Here is a 16,450-nt window from a genome sequence, read left to right as displayed (position 1 = left end):
GAGCTGATGGCAGTTGTAATCTAACATCATGGCTGCAGGTTTCCCATCCCTGCCCTGTGGGAAATCTAGGAGCTGTAAGTAGCATATTATATGTAGGTAGTTTGTGCTACCTACAGCCAAGCAGTGTTAGAAACTCGGATATACCGTATTTTTCGCTCTATAAGACGCACCAGACCACAAGACGCACCTAGTTTTTGGAGGAGGAAAACAAGAAAAAAAATATTCTGAATCTCAGAAGCCAGAACAGCAAGAGGGATTGCTGCCCAGTGAAAGCAGCAATCCCTCTTGCTGTTCTGGCTTCTGGGATAGCTGCGCAGCCTGCATTCGCTCCATAAGACGCACACACATTTCCCCTTACTTTTTAGGAGGGAAAAAGTGAGTCTTATAGAGCAAAAAATACGGTATATACAATTTGAGCACTGGGGAAAACTGGGGAAGGTAGATCTGAAATTTACAGAAGGTTCTCTCTTGAAAGAAAATTATATGAAAATGATGTACAGATGGTGTATCACACCAGCACAAATAGCAAAAATGTACAAAACCGGGTAACATATATGTTGGAAATGTAAAGAAAAAGAAGCTACTTTTTATCATATGTGGTGGGCATGTAGAGAAGTTTTTTAAAAATGGGAAATGATATATAATGAATTGAAAAAATGTTTAAAATGACTTTTGTAAAAAAAAAAAGAAGCATTCTTATTAGGGATTGTAGGACAAGACCTGCCAAGAAAAATAAAGAAGTTATTTATGTATGCTACAACAGCGGCAAGAGCCTTCCTAGCACAAGGATGGAAGAATGAGAAAATCCCAACGAAAGAACAATGGCAAGAAAAATTGATGAACTATGTGGAATTGGCTAAATTGACATACAAACTGCATGATAAGGATAATTGTGACTTCAAGGAAGAATGGGAACTTTTTACAAATTACCTAAAAAGACAACAAAATGTTCTGGACTCCTTGGCAGGTTTTGAATAAACATCCACAAATTTGTTAGTTGAACATATGATAGACAAGGCAAGGATATGTATAATTTTATAACACACAGAAAACAATATGTGTAAAGAAACCGGGGGGGGGAGAGGGAGGGGCGGGAAAAAGGGGGGAAATAATTGATTATTTGGACTGATAATCTGTTATGTTGAATTGTTTAATAAAAATATTAAAAAAGAAAAAAGAAACTCGGATATATAAGCTAGGGGCCAAATGGCTCCTTAAACTAGGGTTGCAGTTGCCAAAATGGAATGTCTAGTTGCCATTTTGAAGCCAGACGGCTTGAAAGTCATATTTTTTCAACACAACTTTTGGCTTCCTGAAATTCGTTCTGATTGTGATGAATTAATGCGGGTAGAATTCTACTGGGTATGTTGTTAGTGTGTGAAAACAGGCAAGATCCAAGGATCTCCAGCTCCAGATGGTAGAGACGTTATGGCGCCCGGGCATCTTCATCTGGTTGCAAGTGGGCGACAGCTGGGTGCAAAATGTGCCCGATAAGTTTTGAACCCTGCAGTCAAGCATCTTACAAATGCCAATCTATAGTTGGCGCAAGTTTGATATTTGTCAACTATTGGATTAGGAGCATGTTAGCTGTGGGCAAAGGCCAATTTTTCAATACAGCAAAACAAAGCAACAAGTATGGGTAGAAAATCCTAGCAGGGTGTGATATTCCTGACATCAGCTACTCTTTGTGTGTGTTTAAAAAGAAAGGAGGGCAGGAGCGGGAATGAATTCAATTCTGAAATTTTTTAGGTACTGATTGCTACCCATAGTGCTCAACACAATATGGCCACAGCAACAACAAAACCTGGAACTACATAAAATGTTCGGTTTTCCAACAGCGTGCGTCATTTTACTATGCTGCCTATTTTGCGCCAGAGAATGTCACAGTATGGAGATACACTGGTATAGATCATGGGTAGGCAAACTAAGGCCCAGGGACCGGATCCAGGCCAATCGCCGTCTAAATCCAGTCCGCAGACGGTCCGGGAATCAGCATGTTTTTACATGAGTAGAATGTGTTCTTTTATTTAAAATGCATCTCTGGGTTATTTGTGAGGCATAGGAATTCATTCATTTCTCCTCCCCAAAACAAGGTCTGAGAGACAGTGGACCGGCCCCCTGCTGAAAAGGTCTGCTGACCGCTGGTATAGATGCATCTATACCTGGTATAGATGGCAGCCAGAAAAAGCCTTCCTGGGCCACACATTTATTAGAACCGCCAGCATGTCACCTACAAGCTTAATAAGTGGTAATGCATAGTCGATTTTTCATGCAAAAAGGAGATGAAGAAAAAACAAATTGTGACAAGACATTACAACACTAAAGGCTACTAACATTAAATGGTCAGTATTTCCCTAACCCAGAGCTTTCCAAACATTTCATGTTGGTGACACACTTTTTAGACATGCGTCATTTCGCAACACAGTAATTCAGTTTTACTAGCAAACCGGAGGTTAAACTAACGCACAGGGAGCATTTGTGCGACACACCCACACACTGCAGCTGATACAAGAACGTGTCGCGACACACAATTTGGAAAGCTCTGCCCTGACCCAAAGAGTGTTTGCAAAATACTTTGAACAGGAGTAGTGTGGGATTTTCGTATGTGATTCCTCTAAGGTCATAAATCAGTTTTACTTAGACAAGAAGTTAGTTACGGAAAAACCTGAAAATCTAGGAACAGCTGTCGAAATTATGCATTTCTAACCAATACCGGAACAATTAAGCAAAGATGAGGGGAATTTCTATGGCTCAGTTAGTCCAGGTAGCAGAACAGTATTTAGCCACCTAAGGGTGAAGGCAGGCAGATATTCTGACGTTTGTTGAAAGGGGTTCAAAACACGTGCTGCCTAAGCAGAAATCAAATGCCTCTGAGTTCAGGAAACTTATTCTAACACTCTTTTAAAAGTGTATGCCTACTTAAGGATTAACAGCAACCAGTAGTCTCTAATAATAATAGACTCCATCTTTCCAAGAATGTACATAGAAGAAACCATAACATCCCCTGGCACTTGTAGCCCCGGCAGGATGTGGTAGAACAGTGCCTTGCCAACAGAACCTGCTCAAAATAGCTATGTTGCCAACCCTAGGAGAAACTAGATCAACATATGCACAATTCATGGTATGCATACGATTAAAGCTACTTTAAAATACTTCAGTCAAGTTCTTAAAAATTAAACATGCTAGCCTATATGCTAACAACAATCTCTTTCCATTTTCAAAACAAAAACGCAATTCTGTAGTTAGATATTTATCTGTTTGCAAGGGTGCTGCCAATGGCTCTAAGGTCAGCAGGCACAGAAGTTTGGACTCACTTCCATGTATCTCATTTCCTTTCCTTCTGCAAGGCAGGAACACTTGAGAAAGCCTTTAAAACACAAGTAGTTGTTTCGGCACTTTAGCCACTACAAACATTAGGGACTTTCCACACGGAAAGAACTTCCATAGGGCTGGCGTGAGCGGTATAAAATCTGAGTGCCCCATTATCACCGCGTGAAAGAACCGCCACCCGCACCCATCTATTGGGATACTCCAGAATTTCCGGCATTGAAAATGTTGTGCTGGATCATAGGTAGGCAAACTAAGGCCTGGGGGTCGGATCCGGCCCAATCGCCTTCTAAATCTGGCTCACGGACGGTCCGGGAATCAGTGTGTTTTTACATGAGTAGAATGTGTGCTTTTATTTAAAATGCATCTCTGGGTTATTTGTGAGGCATAGGAATTCATTCATACTTTTTCTTCAAAATATAGTCCGGCCCCCCCACAAGGTCTGAGGCACAGTGGCTCTGCTGAAAAAGTTTGCTGACCCCTGGACTAGATGACCCACGGGGTCCCTTCCAACTTTGTAATTCTATATGTATTTTAGGGTTGCAGAAACATTTCTAAAAGGATTTTGTGAGCATGTTTTTAAAAAATACTTGCAAAACTTCAGTCCACCTATTTGCCTCTACAGAATCAGAATAATCTTTATTTGCATCAGCCACTAGCCATAGCAATAAAATAAAACACAATGCACTGAAGACAGAGGTAAAAGCTTAACTATACAAAATATAGTCTACGTCAATAATCAGATAATAGATCTTATTCTAATTACCGCTGCTAAAAAAATTTTTGCAAGTTTTTGCTGTCACCTGGTTACTTTGATTTGCTAGAAGAAAGGACACAGTACAAATGGTTGAGGCAGTGTTAGAAACTGAGATATGAAAGCTATGAGCCAGGGGTACGCAACCTAAGGCCCATGGGCCACAAGCGGCCCATGGGGGTCGTTTAACTGGCCCACGAGGCACCCCGGAACCAAGCCACCCACTTGGTGAGTCCCCGCGCACTGCGCTAAACCAGTGCAGCGCAGCGAAGGAACTCACTTCCGTGGTGCCGGAAATCATGTCTGTGCAGATGCCGGAAATTGCAGGCAGGCACATGCGTGATTCGGCCCACAGAGGGATCTCCACTGGAGTGAACCGGCCCAGGCAAGGTAAACCTTGCCGACCCCTGCTATGAGCTAAATGGCACCTTAAACCTAGGAATGTATAGGTGCACTTTTTTAATAACAAGAATACAACACTGAAAATGAATGAACTGCAGCTGAAATATTACAGTGGACCCTCCAAATACGAACTTAATTCGTTCCAGGGGTCCATATGTACCCCAAAAGGTCCGCATCTAGAGGCGCCACTTCTGCGCACACACGCAAAACCCGCTTCTGCACATGCGGCAAAAGCTGGAAGTATACACTTCTGGGTTTGCCGTGTTCGCAACCCGAAAGATACATTACCCGAAGGTAACATAACCCGAGGGTCCACTGTATTCTCATTTTTCACATGGTCTAGCCCAACCCACCCTCCAATAATCTGAACACTTAGGCCCCGTACTGCGCCCAGAGCTCAGAAACTGGTGGTGCTAATAAAAATCCCTGCCGCAAAACACGCCTAGAAGAATGGAAGTTTTGAACACTGGGTGCAGCCCAAGAAAGCATGTGATGCTTGTGCTTTATCTATAATGACGTTAAGAGCAATGCAGACAAAGTGTATCAGACTTCACATAACTGTGGATCAGGCTGCAAATGCTTAAATAATTCAGGTTTGTAAAGGGGTTGTGTAAACATGTGGGATACTATTGAGCTCCAACGGTTCCCTTTACACCACCACAAATGGTTATTTTCTGTTATGAAATGCAAAGCAGGATAAATAGGTTCTGGGCTAAACATGAGACATTATGAATTTCAGAAGTATTTGGTTTAGCCACTTTGACAACGATCACCTATGTTCATAGTTTTTCTGCTCTCCCAGCCATTCCGATAGAAGGAGAATTGATCCTAAGAGCTGTATGACTAAAAAGAGCATTTTATCCGAGAACTAAGGAAGACAGCCACCCAAACACCTCATGGCAATTCACATCTCATCATGGTTGAGGACTATCCAAATACTGGAACATGGAGTTGTGGAGGACTCGCCAGTAGCAGTGTTCAAAATTAGCCAGGTGCCCTGCGCATTTTGCACTTGGCTTTCGACTACAGTGGTACCTCAGGTTAAGTACTTAATTCGTTCCGGAGGTCCATTCTTAACCTGAAACTATTCTTAACCTGAAGCACCACTTTAGCTAATGGGGCCTCCAGCTGCCGCAGCGCCACTGCTGCACGATTTCTGTTCTCATCCTGAAGCAAAGTTCTTAACCCGAGGTACTATTTCTGGATTAGCGGAGTCTGTAACCTGAAGTGTATGTAACCTGAAGTGTATGTAACCTGAGATACCACTGTACTTGTGACCAAGTATGGCGCCTGACATCTCCACCATCTGGCGCAGTGTTTGAAACTCCCATTGTTCTAGGCCAGGGGTCGGCAAAGTTTTTGTGGCTTGGGCCGGTTCACGGTCCCGCAAACGCCACGGTGGGCTGGAGTGTGTGTGTGTGAATGCACATGCATGCGCAAACGCTATTTGTGGCACTCCTTCTGGCGTGGAGGAGGCACGCGCAGCTTCCCATTGGCTTCAGGAGCTTCCTGGAGCCAATGGGAAGCCGGCTAGTGTCGCACAAGGCAGTCCCCACTCTGCTCTATGCCTGTTTAGCGCGGCTCACGGAAGCCAACCAAGCGGGCAGGAGGGGTCCCCAAGTGGGCAGCGGGGGTCCATGGGCCGGTTAAACAACCCCCATGGGCGGCTTGTGGCCTATGGGCCTTAGGTTGCCGACCCCTGTTCTAGGCGCATTTTGCGACAGGGAATTTCATTAGCGAGAGCAGTTTCTGAGCTCTGGGTGCAGTACTGTGCCTAAGATTTCAGGTTAAAACTGCAGAGTGGAAGGAAAAGAGGGTCTTTTTCTGCCTCCCCACTTCCAGCTACTCCCTGAAGACTGGAGAAGAGACCTTCTGAAGAATATTAGAGGGGTGGGCAGGAGAAGGACTAGACCATGTGAAAAATGAAGATAATATTTTAGCCGCAGTTCATTCATTTTCAGCTTTGTATTCTTGTTATAAAAAAGCGTGCCTAGACATTCCATTGTTGTGCCCATAACTTGGGTTTAAGGTGCCATATACCATAGTTTTCACTTTATAAGGCGCACCAGACCATAAGGCGCACCTAGTTTTTGGAGGAGGAAAACAAGGGGAAAAAATTCTGAATCCCAGAAGCCAGAACAGCTAGAGGGATCTGGCTTCTGGGATAGCCTCTGGCTGTTCTGGCTTCTGGGATAGCCGCGCCAAGCCTCTTCAGGGCAGCGGGACGAAGGCTCCCCCTGCCCGGAAGAGGCTGCGCGTCACTAAGGCAGAAGCCAGGAGAGGCAGCATCCCTTCAGCAAAGCGGGAGGAGGAACAGAAGGAGCCCCTTCTGTTCTTCCTCCCACTTCGCAGGACAGGCGCGTCGCTGCAAGGGCGCTGAGCAGTTCTCCCTCTCTGCGCAGCGTCTCTCCTTCGCAGGAAAGGCACTGCGCTGAGAAGGAGAGCTGTGCGGCACCCCTTCAGCGAAGCAGGAAGAAGAACAGAAGGGTCTCCGTTCCTCCTCCCGCTTCGCTGAAGGGGCGCTGTACAGCTCTCCCTCTCTGCGCAGCACCATTCGCTCCATAAGACTCACTCACATTTCACCTAACTTTTAAGGAGGAAAAAAGTGTCTCTTATGGAGCTAAAAATACGGTAGCTTTCATATCTCAGTTTCTAACACTGATCTGGAGCTACATGCCTGTGGATCCTTGAATCTGGACTGTTTTCACACACTAATATCACATCCTGTAGAATTCTATCCCTTATATTTTATCTGCACATTGGAATGAATTTCTGGAACCAAAATGCTTTTTCTGTGCAGCCTGAGAACTAGCAGTCACCATTAAGAAAAAGAGGAATAGGCCAAAATATATGGGAACTGTCCCTGAATTGAGTGGCCTTTCTTCTTTTAGGTTCTCAAAACCCTTAAACTAGCTCGAGGCTGTCATCTGAACTAGTCAATCACACTCAGTCCATCATATGAAAAACAAGACTGTAGAGCAGTCTTGCACCAAAATGGCAACCAGACATTCTGTTTTGGCAACTGTTCCCTTGGTTAAAGGAGCCATTTGGCACCTAGCTTATATATCTGAGTCAGTGCTGGTGGGGTGCAATTGACTTCTACAAATGCTGGTACAGTGGTACCTCGGGTTAAGTACTTAATTCGTTCCAGAGGTCCGTTCTTAACCTGAAACTGTTCTTAACCTGAAGCACCACTTTAGCTAATGGGGCCTCCTGCTGCTGCCGCAGCACGATTTCTGTTCTTATCCTGAAGCAAAGTTCTTAACCCAAAGCACTATTTCTGGGTTAGCGGAGTCTGTAACCTGAAGCGTATGTAACCTGAAGCGTATGTAACCAGAGGTACCACTGTAGATGTATTTACACCAGAACAGTCCGTACAAGTGCACTTCACTTTTGTTTGTGTAGTCAGTCCAAACTGTAAATCAGCCTGGAATATACTTGGAGGTAAATTCCACTGAGGTCCGTGTGGCTCTCTTCCTAATAAGCATACTTAAGATTTCAGTTATGCAGTACAATCTGAAACATGTGACTCAAAATAAAGGCCTTCTGATTCTAACTAGTCTGACTCCCACCTAAGTGCGCATTAGGACTGCAACCATAGCCATCGTAATAAAGTAGCTGGAACATCTATGAAATCTTCTTGAAGTCATATAGAGTGGTACCTTGGTTCTCAAATGCCTTGGTACTCAAACAACTTGGAACCCAAACATTGCAAACCTGAAAGTAAGTGTTCCGGTTCGTGAACATTTTTAGAAGCCGAATGTGCTCCGTTTTGAGTGTTACGCTGACGATCTAAGTGCCACACTTCCGTTTTGAGTATTACACTGAGGTTTGTGTGTTTCTGCTATTTATTTTCCATTTTTTGTTTTTGCGGCTCTTTTTTGTTTGTTTTTGTGACTATGTGAATCCCAGTTCAACTACTGATTAATTGTGTGACTCTAGCACATTGTTTATTGCTTTCTTTTTATGAATCAATGATCTCGTTAGATAGAAAAACGCGTGTTAAATTCCTGTTTTACGGGTTGTTTTCAAAAGTCTGGTACGGATTAATCTATTTTGCATTACTTTCTATGGGAAAGCACACCTTGGTTTTGGAACGCTTTGGTTTTGGAACGGATTTCCGGAACGGATTAAGTTTGAGAACCAAGGTACCGCTGTAAATAGGTTCCATCCCCAGAATGGTACCTTCCAAGTCTGCTCCCGTATCTTGATCGCAACCGCTTTTCTTTCTCACAAGGGCAGCGCTATTCAAACTGTGACATGTTCTTTTCCCTCTCCTGCTTTCCTAAGGCCTAAGGCTCACAGGATGCGCCATAGTGCGTTAAACAACTAGAAACACAGCCTGGGCTCTGAAAAACAACAACTGATGCAGAACCTTCCTGCACCAACATCAGAAAGATTGCAAAATAAGCAGCCTCTGTACAATCACCCTATGGGAACCAGAGCTTGATGCGAAGCCACCAGTGTTTTTTAACTACCATGCACAAGCAGCATATCCTATCCCCAAACCATGCAATCAGTCTCTAGCTCACAATCCATGTGCGTTAGGTGCCTATTAATAAAAACATGAAACTTTCATAAACTGCACCTTTGCTGTGCTGCACAGCTGCAGACTGAGTCAACAGGTAAATCAACAGGTGGGTGATTTGTTGCTCAACTTTCAGAAGCCCCTGGATTTGGCTCTGATGAAACTCATGCTAATGATTTAAGACGTCCGCTCTGTTGGATGCCTACCGAATAACAATTAAGTTTGCTACCATACATACACAAGGGGAAAGGAGGACAGAGAGAGAATTAGATATTGCATCTTGAAAATGGATCTGCAAACAAAGGAAGGTTATTTTGTTCTTCATCTATGGGCATTTGTAATAGGAGATTTATTTAATCTCCTGTTCAGAAAATCAAAGAGCTCACTTTAACCCTCTCTTCACTACCCATGGGCCTGGTGCTATTTGAAGCATGATGGGGGAGGGTAATTTTTCTATTGAGTGCTACTCTCAAACATAACATTGCTGGAAACAGCACAGAAAAATCTGATTAAGGAATGGAATGCAATGTTGTAGGACAACAACAAGTTAAAGAAGCTTCAATATTGCAATACCTTTTGTGTTCCAGAGAATATTATCAGGGAATAAGGAATGGCCTGTGACTAAATAGCAGAAGAATAGCATCTTTCTTTCAATGTCCAGGGCAAGCTTTGTTTCTCAATCAAAAAATGTTTCATTGTCTTACATTTTTGGAACGCAGCACATAGTGGAAAACTATCCTTCTTATCAAATCAGTCAGGAAATCAGCTCTGCAACATCAGAACCCACTTGCATGCTGGCCCTTCTCACATGACCAAACTGACAGTGACAGCAAAAATTAGTTTCAATCCAAAAACGTTCTTCATTCATAAGGGCACGATTGCTATTACCTAGAATCAAAGCCTTCTAATATGAAAAATCACTGCCTTTCAGATAAAGCAGAAAGCTTAGTACTGACAAGGCTATGTGACTTCTTAATTAAAAAATGCACCCCATTAAAATTCAGCAGAAGTGCCGTTTTGACTTGTTCCTTCACTGCACAGAAGAACTTTATATGCACAAGATAAATGCAAAATCAGTCCAAATAGAAATCAGAGGAAAATGTAAGCAGGGATAAGATAATGGAAAGAAAAGCAGCAATGGATAATTGCATGGGGTAATCTACAATTTTTTAAGTAGTTTGCAATTGGATTACATAGACAAGAGAGATATTTACAGTGGTACCTCGGGTTAAGAACTTAATTCGTTCTGGATGTCTGTTCTTAACCTGAAACTGTTCTTAACCTGAGGTATCACTTTAGCTAATGGGACCTCCCGCTGTCGCCGCGCGATTTCTGTTCTCATGCTGAAGCAAAGTTCTTAACCCGGGGTACTATTTCTGGGTTAGCGGAGTCTGTAACCTGAAACATCTGTAACCTGAGGTACCACTGTACTGTTCCACTATCAGGCCCACCTGAACAGACAGACCATCAGGTGATAAGACTGCAGGGATTTGAAGTGCTGGGTGAACTAGTCTAATCCTTGGGGGAAATAATGTGTACATACATCTCTAGAAGTGTAGGAGACAGACAGCCTTTAAGTTTTTTACTGAAAAGGGTGGAGGCTACGTTGAGCCCATGGAAGGAGAGTCTTTGGTTCCTCCTCTACCTACTCAACTTTTAAATACCATTTTTTGGTTGCATTTGCAGCCCATTTCACAGTTCTGGTGCATAGTTTTCCCGGGCAATTTATCCCCATTGATATAATAATTTTGCATGCATGAACCTGACACGCACATCATGTGAATGCACAGTGACCTTGCAAAATTTGCACACATAAAAACCAAGCTAGTCAGGTCCGTGTCGCCAGGTCTGCCAGTGAATGGTTTGCACCATGGGTCTCAGCTGTCAAGAAGAATGATGAGAACACAGCCCCACGCCTCTCCCCACAAACAAAGCACCCTAGCTCAGGTCTCCTATCCCTAAACCTGGCTAAGATGGAAGATGTACTATCCCAAAAACTCATGTTAACAGGATAAAGGGCTCCAAGGAGGAACTCTCCGCCCAATGTTATTCTTGTCACTCAGTAGTATCATTGCGGAGTCAGTGAATTTTGGGTGTCCTCTGAAGCTGCTGTCAAGAAGGTTCTCTCACCATCTGCCCATCCCATGGCACAACAGCATATAATAGTGCCAACCACTTGTTAAAACCCTTTTATCATGCATCCCTTTTATTGTGGTATTTTTTTAAAAAAAATAATAAATTGTGTAATATTACTCTGCTACGGGCACACCCATTCGTGAAGCACAAAACCCCAACATGAAAGCTACACTTGAAAGCTGCATGGTATCTTCAGACCACAGTCCCAAATAACATGAAAGCAGGAGAGCAGCATCCCACTTCGAACCAGTTTGGAGGGAATGAGGGACTGCCCAAAGGCACCTGATGTCATCTCAGCCCATGCCTTAAAAACAACAACAACACAGCGTCACTGAAAAGGGTTTGTCTTAAAACCCATTAAGGTCAAACGATAATGTTTTGAAAAACGTATGTATACATGGAATTAAGTTTTGAATGACTTAATGCTAAGAAAATACACATGCAGGTTTAAGCTCAGAAATAGCCCCCAGGGAGCTCTTTGCAGTGTTAGATTTATCAAAAAGCGGGGGGGGGGGCAGCTCCTGTATCTTTTCCATGTTTACACTGGCAATCATCGAGAGCCCAACTGAGGACAGGCGCATGGAGACAACAGGTGCACTGCGGTCCCACTCAACATCCTCTTCTCCAAAATGCTCTGTCCATGACAGACTCAGATTCCTTGCCCTAACCCACCCCAGTTTCAGGAGGATATTTCTACTACCCCTATTCCATTGAACAAGATGTACAGCACTCTATACTGCCGCAGGGAAGTAGCTTTCTGAGGGAGGACTTGTCAACAGATCCAGAGAGGAAATTTATCAACCTGTCAAACCGCACTGGGTTCTTGTTTTGTTTTTTAAAACTATCCAGAGCATCACTGGTTATTTTCCACTGGGTCAGTCCGGGCCCATAAGCACCGGCTATTTTTTAATTCCCTTAGCTAGTGGCAATATATTTCCCCATAAATATAAACATTAATGATAAGGGCAAGACAGCAGCCACTCAACCCGGATTAAAATGGAAAGCTAATGATATTGCATCCGTTTCCAGGGAAAAGTTTAGCAGATTAATTCTTCTCTCCCCCACGCCCTCTTTCCTTCAGTTCTTTCCACAGCAACTCCATTATTGCAAAAGGCCCCTTCCCTTCAGCCTTATGTAAAATCTCACCGGGGAGGCAGGGAAAAAAAGACCTTTTAAACGTCCTCACCAACCACCACCACCAGGCGGAAGAAACACAGACGCAGCCCCCTAAATCATGACAGGGCAATAGTGGAAGCCCACCTCTTCCATTGAAGCCTGCACACAAAGAGAGGCTGCGTTGCCCCCATTGATAAAAAATAAATAAAAGGGCGTCGGGGAGACGAGGCGGATTCACCGGAGCGTCTGCGCAGGCAGGTGAACATGTTAGACACCGGTTGCAGAGGATGCAAGCATGCATGCACTCCGGCTGCAAAGCGCCCAAGCGGGGAGCCGCTGGGTGGAAGCGATGCAGCGAAATAACGCTGAAATAATGCAAAACGTCCAAACCCACGCTGCGGTCTCTTTCTCGCCGCGTCCAAACCCAAATTACCTTTGGACGGCGAAAGGGTTTGGGGTCGTGTTTTTTTTTTTTAGCGTATGGGGGGGGGATGTCTGGAGATAGGCAGCCGTCGCCACGCCAGTTTCTCCTGTATCCCTCCCCCAGCCCGCGATGGCAAGGCGCCCACCACTCCCTGCGCGCCCACCGGAGCGGCAAGCGGCGTCGATCGAGACCCCGCGCAACCCCCATAAAGTCCTCCCGGGGCCCGCCAGCCCCGGGCGCACAGCCCCGGTCCTTTCCACCACCACCCCGCCTCCCCATCGGAAGAATTATGACTGCAGCGATTACGATGGTGATGGGCTTGCCGCTCGCCCTATCCCCAAACACACGCATGCACACATACACACACACAAACACAGCGAGGAGAGAGTGCCTTTCCTCCAGCAACCACCGGCGTCCATAGCTCGCCCTTGCGCTCCCACCAGCAAAGCCCCGCAAAACGCATTCCAGCGCCGCCCTCTCCCCGCGCAAAAACCACCGCCGCCTCTCTCCAAAAAAGCCCCGTCTTTGCAAACCTGCGAAGGGAGAAGAAGCGCTTCTTTCCTCCCAGCCCGAGATCCTCCAGCGGATCCGAAGGGGGTTGCAGAAGACGGAGGCGGCGGCTCCTCCCGCACGCCGCCTTCTCCTTCCCCTTCTCCTCCTCCCTCCCCGCCTCCCGCGATCCGCTGCAGCATGCAGAAAAAAGAAGCAAGCGCCCTTTACCTGCTGTTGCTCTCCAACTTCTTGATCCTCTCTGCTATTTTGTTGCATTGATCCCCGGGAACAGGTTCGCGGGCCCTTCGCTGCGCGCTCAGCAGCAACTGATGGGAATGGCAACGGGGGCGGCCAGCGAAGGAGGAGGAGTTGGTGCCAGTGTGTAACAAGTTTGGGTTGCCCCGCAGTATGGCGGCGGAGGGAAGAGGAGAAGCAGCAGCAGCGCAGCGGCGAGGCGCGCTCCTGCTCTGCAGCCAGCCAAGCCAGCCAGCCAGCCAGCCAGGGGAAGGGGCCGGGGGTGCCCCGGCCGGCGTCGAGGGGCGGGGAGATTCAAAAGCTTGGAGCTCGTCGGGGAAAGGAAGAAAGGAAAGGCGCACGGCGGCGCTGCCTGCGTTTTGTTGCTCTGCCCGCCGCGGCAGGGAGGCGCTTAGTTTCCCCCGACCTCTCTCCACGTGCGCCTTCCCCAACCTCGCCACATGCGCCCTCCTCTCGGAAGCGAGAGGCAAACCTGGACGTCCGAGGCGTAAAACACACAAAACACACGTAGCCCTCCAGGATTGGGACACACACCGATTTGCACATTTTCTGTCCGCGTGCTACTGGCCTTTTCTGGGAACAGGTTGCATCAACGCTGCTGGGCAACATCAGGGTGTAAACCCGTGGTTCCCAACGCGGGGCACATGCCCCACAGGGAGGCAATTTGATTTTTAAAGGGGGGCAATCAGAGAATGAGTTATTTAACAGTGAATGGCCTTTTAGGCTTCCTCCACGTGAATAGGACTTCACTTTCTGAATAATAAGAATTATTATTGTCACAGGACCCAGGGCCAGATTTAGGTATAAGCTAAACAAGCTATAGTTTAGGGACCCACTCTCTTGGGGGCCCCCAAAAGAATTAAAGGGAAAAAAACTGGATGTACATTTCCAAAATATAAGATAAATAAAACAAAGCAAACAAACAGATAAAATAAATAAATAAAACAAAATAAAACCAACATACAGCAACAGTGTTTTGTAGGCTCCTATGGTGTAAGTAAAGGGCCCCGCCTGCTAACTAATATATCACTGGTTTGCTATTATTATTTCATGTTATAGCAAGTTTCTAGACACTGGATTATGAGTCTTTGTAATTTGTGTTTCTAAAGGAACTTGTTATTGCCAAATGCCAATGTGTTTGCATTATTTTGTTATGAATAAAAAATCATTTTAAGTTAGAGCTTAATAATTTCACTATTAATATACTTCTTAATTGTATTTCAGTTCAACAATTACTTTGATAAAATACATGTTTTGTTATGTGCGAATGGCTTTAGATACCTATTAGGTCCATAAATTACCGTATAGCATATATTCAACACCAAAAAAAGCAACAGTTTGTTGTTGACAACGGACAGCTGGACATATAAAGGGCCCCATTACCTTCAGTAGCTTAGGGCCTCATCAAACCTAAATCCGACCCTGGGTGGGCATCAGGATTTTAGAGATGCTTAGGTGGGGCATGGCCAAAAAAAGGTTGGGAATCACTGGTATAAATGGATACCGCAGAGCTCTGAGATGGCTTTCTTTTCTTTTTTGTAATATTTTCTATTAAATTTTCAAAGGTTTTTAACCAGTTTACTTCACGTACAATATACTTGTGGTTCACAGTTAGCTAAGGACTGCAGACCCCCTGCTTTTCAAAAGCCAAGCCATGGACCCCCTACTTTTGAAATTTATGATACCTCTATGGTAGTTTTTGTTATGTGAAGGGTGTCACAGACCCCCTGGACCACCAATGGTGAACCATAGCAATATAGCATTCACTTTTATTTTTATTTTTGACTTCCCACCTCCCTCTCACCCTGATGTTTTTATTCTTATCCTTAGTTGCTGATTTATACTTGTTGCTAAACCCCTGCCTCTCTTATCTTGAATCCTGCTCACGATATCACTAAAATACTGTGGCAGATAGTAAAAAAAGGCCTCCAGTTTTCCATAAACAGTTCATCATTTTGTTGATGGCTTGTTTTTCGTAAGGGGGAAGTGTGACTATCCTGCTTTTTTGTTGTTATATTGAGCAACACTTTGCATTTTAATGTGTGTCCCTATCCTGCCTCAGAAGTAAAAGGGAAGTAAAATATTTACCCCACATAAAAGGGTCTCATAAAACTTTTGCTCTTTTTGTCTAACTTCTTGAATAAACTGAAGGAAACGAAGTGCAGAAGAGCTGATAGTGATGAAAGGAACAATGATGGAGGCATGAAGGAAAACTAATTTAACAATGTATTATCACACCCATTGGTTGTTCTAGATAGATTTGATTGCAAGTATGGGTGGCGGTTGTTTCGTGTTTTGCAAAATATTGGTTTACCCATTAATTTTCAATTCATTATATATCATTTCCCAGTAAGCTTTAACCTTACTACAAGACCAGCACATATAATAAAAAGAACCTTCTTTCTCTTTACATTTCCAACACTGATTTGATTTGGATATATACATTTTTGCCAATTTACTCGGTGTTAGGTACCATCAATATATATTTCCATATAATTTTCTCTTCGACCGTAACATGCTGTAAGTTTTATATCCTTATTCCACAATCGTTCCCATGCTTCCATATCTATATTATGACCAATATCTATTGCCCAATGTAGCATTGAGGATTTTGCTTGCTCATTCTTTGTCTCCCATTCCAGTAATATCTTATACATTTTAGACAACACTTTTACATTACATTCCAACATTACATTACATCCAGTTGTGATATATCCCCAAACCCTTGTATCCTATCTTTCTTAAACACTTCATTCAAACGATGATATTGTATCCATGTTAATTTTCCTGATAATTCTTTTAATTTATACACTCCTCCCTCTTGTTTACTAAAATTTCTATAAGTTGTCCACCCTTCTATCATATTCTTTTTCTTTACCACTATAGCTTCCTATGGTGAGAGCCAAAGTGGTGTTTTTACCTCTAGATTTTTGTATTTATCCCATAATCTATACATTTCCCCCCTAATTATATGATTTGTAAATCCTTTATGTACTTTCACCTTTTCATACCATAG

At 44.2% G+C, this 16,450-nt stretch overlaps 1 protein-coding gene across 4 annotated transcripts in view; it reads right to left on the bottom strand.

Annotated features, from left to right (window-relative positions):
- LOC308458016 (semaphorin-4D-like) overlaps positions 1-13,801 on the bottom strand; it is a 117,554-nt gene extending 103,753 nt beyond the window's left edge. For 3 of the 4 annotated variants that reach the window (XM_080972501.1, XM_080972499.1, XM_080972502.1), the window contains exon 1: positions 13,408-13,801. The gene's annotated coding sequence lies outside the window, so the exon portion shown is untranslated. Of the gene's footprint in view, positions 1-13,220; positions 13,335-13,407 lie in introns of those variants that run through there. The other variant, XM_080972500.1, reaches the window with a different exon arrangement.
- Between the last annotated feature and the right edge of the window lie 2,649 nt (positions 13,802-16,450).

This window comes from Podarcis pityusensis (genome assembly GCF_964106645.2).
Source record: "Podarcis pityusensis genome assembly, chromosome: 11".
NCBI lineage: Eukaryota > Metazoa > Chordata > Lepidosauria > Squamata > Lacertidae > Podarcis > Podarcis pityusensis.
The sequence above is the reverse complement of the archived record's forward strand: the minus strand, read 5'-3'. Positions and strand labels throughout refer to the sequence as shown.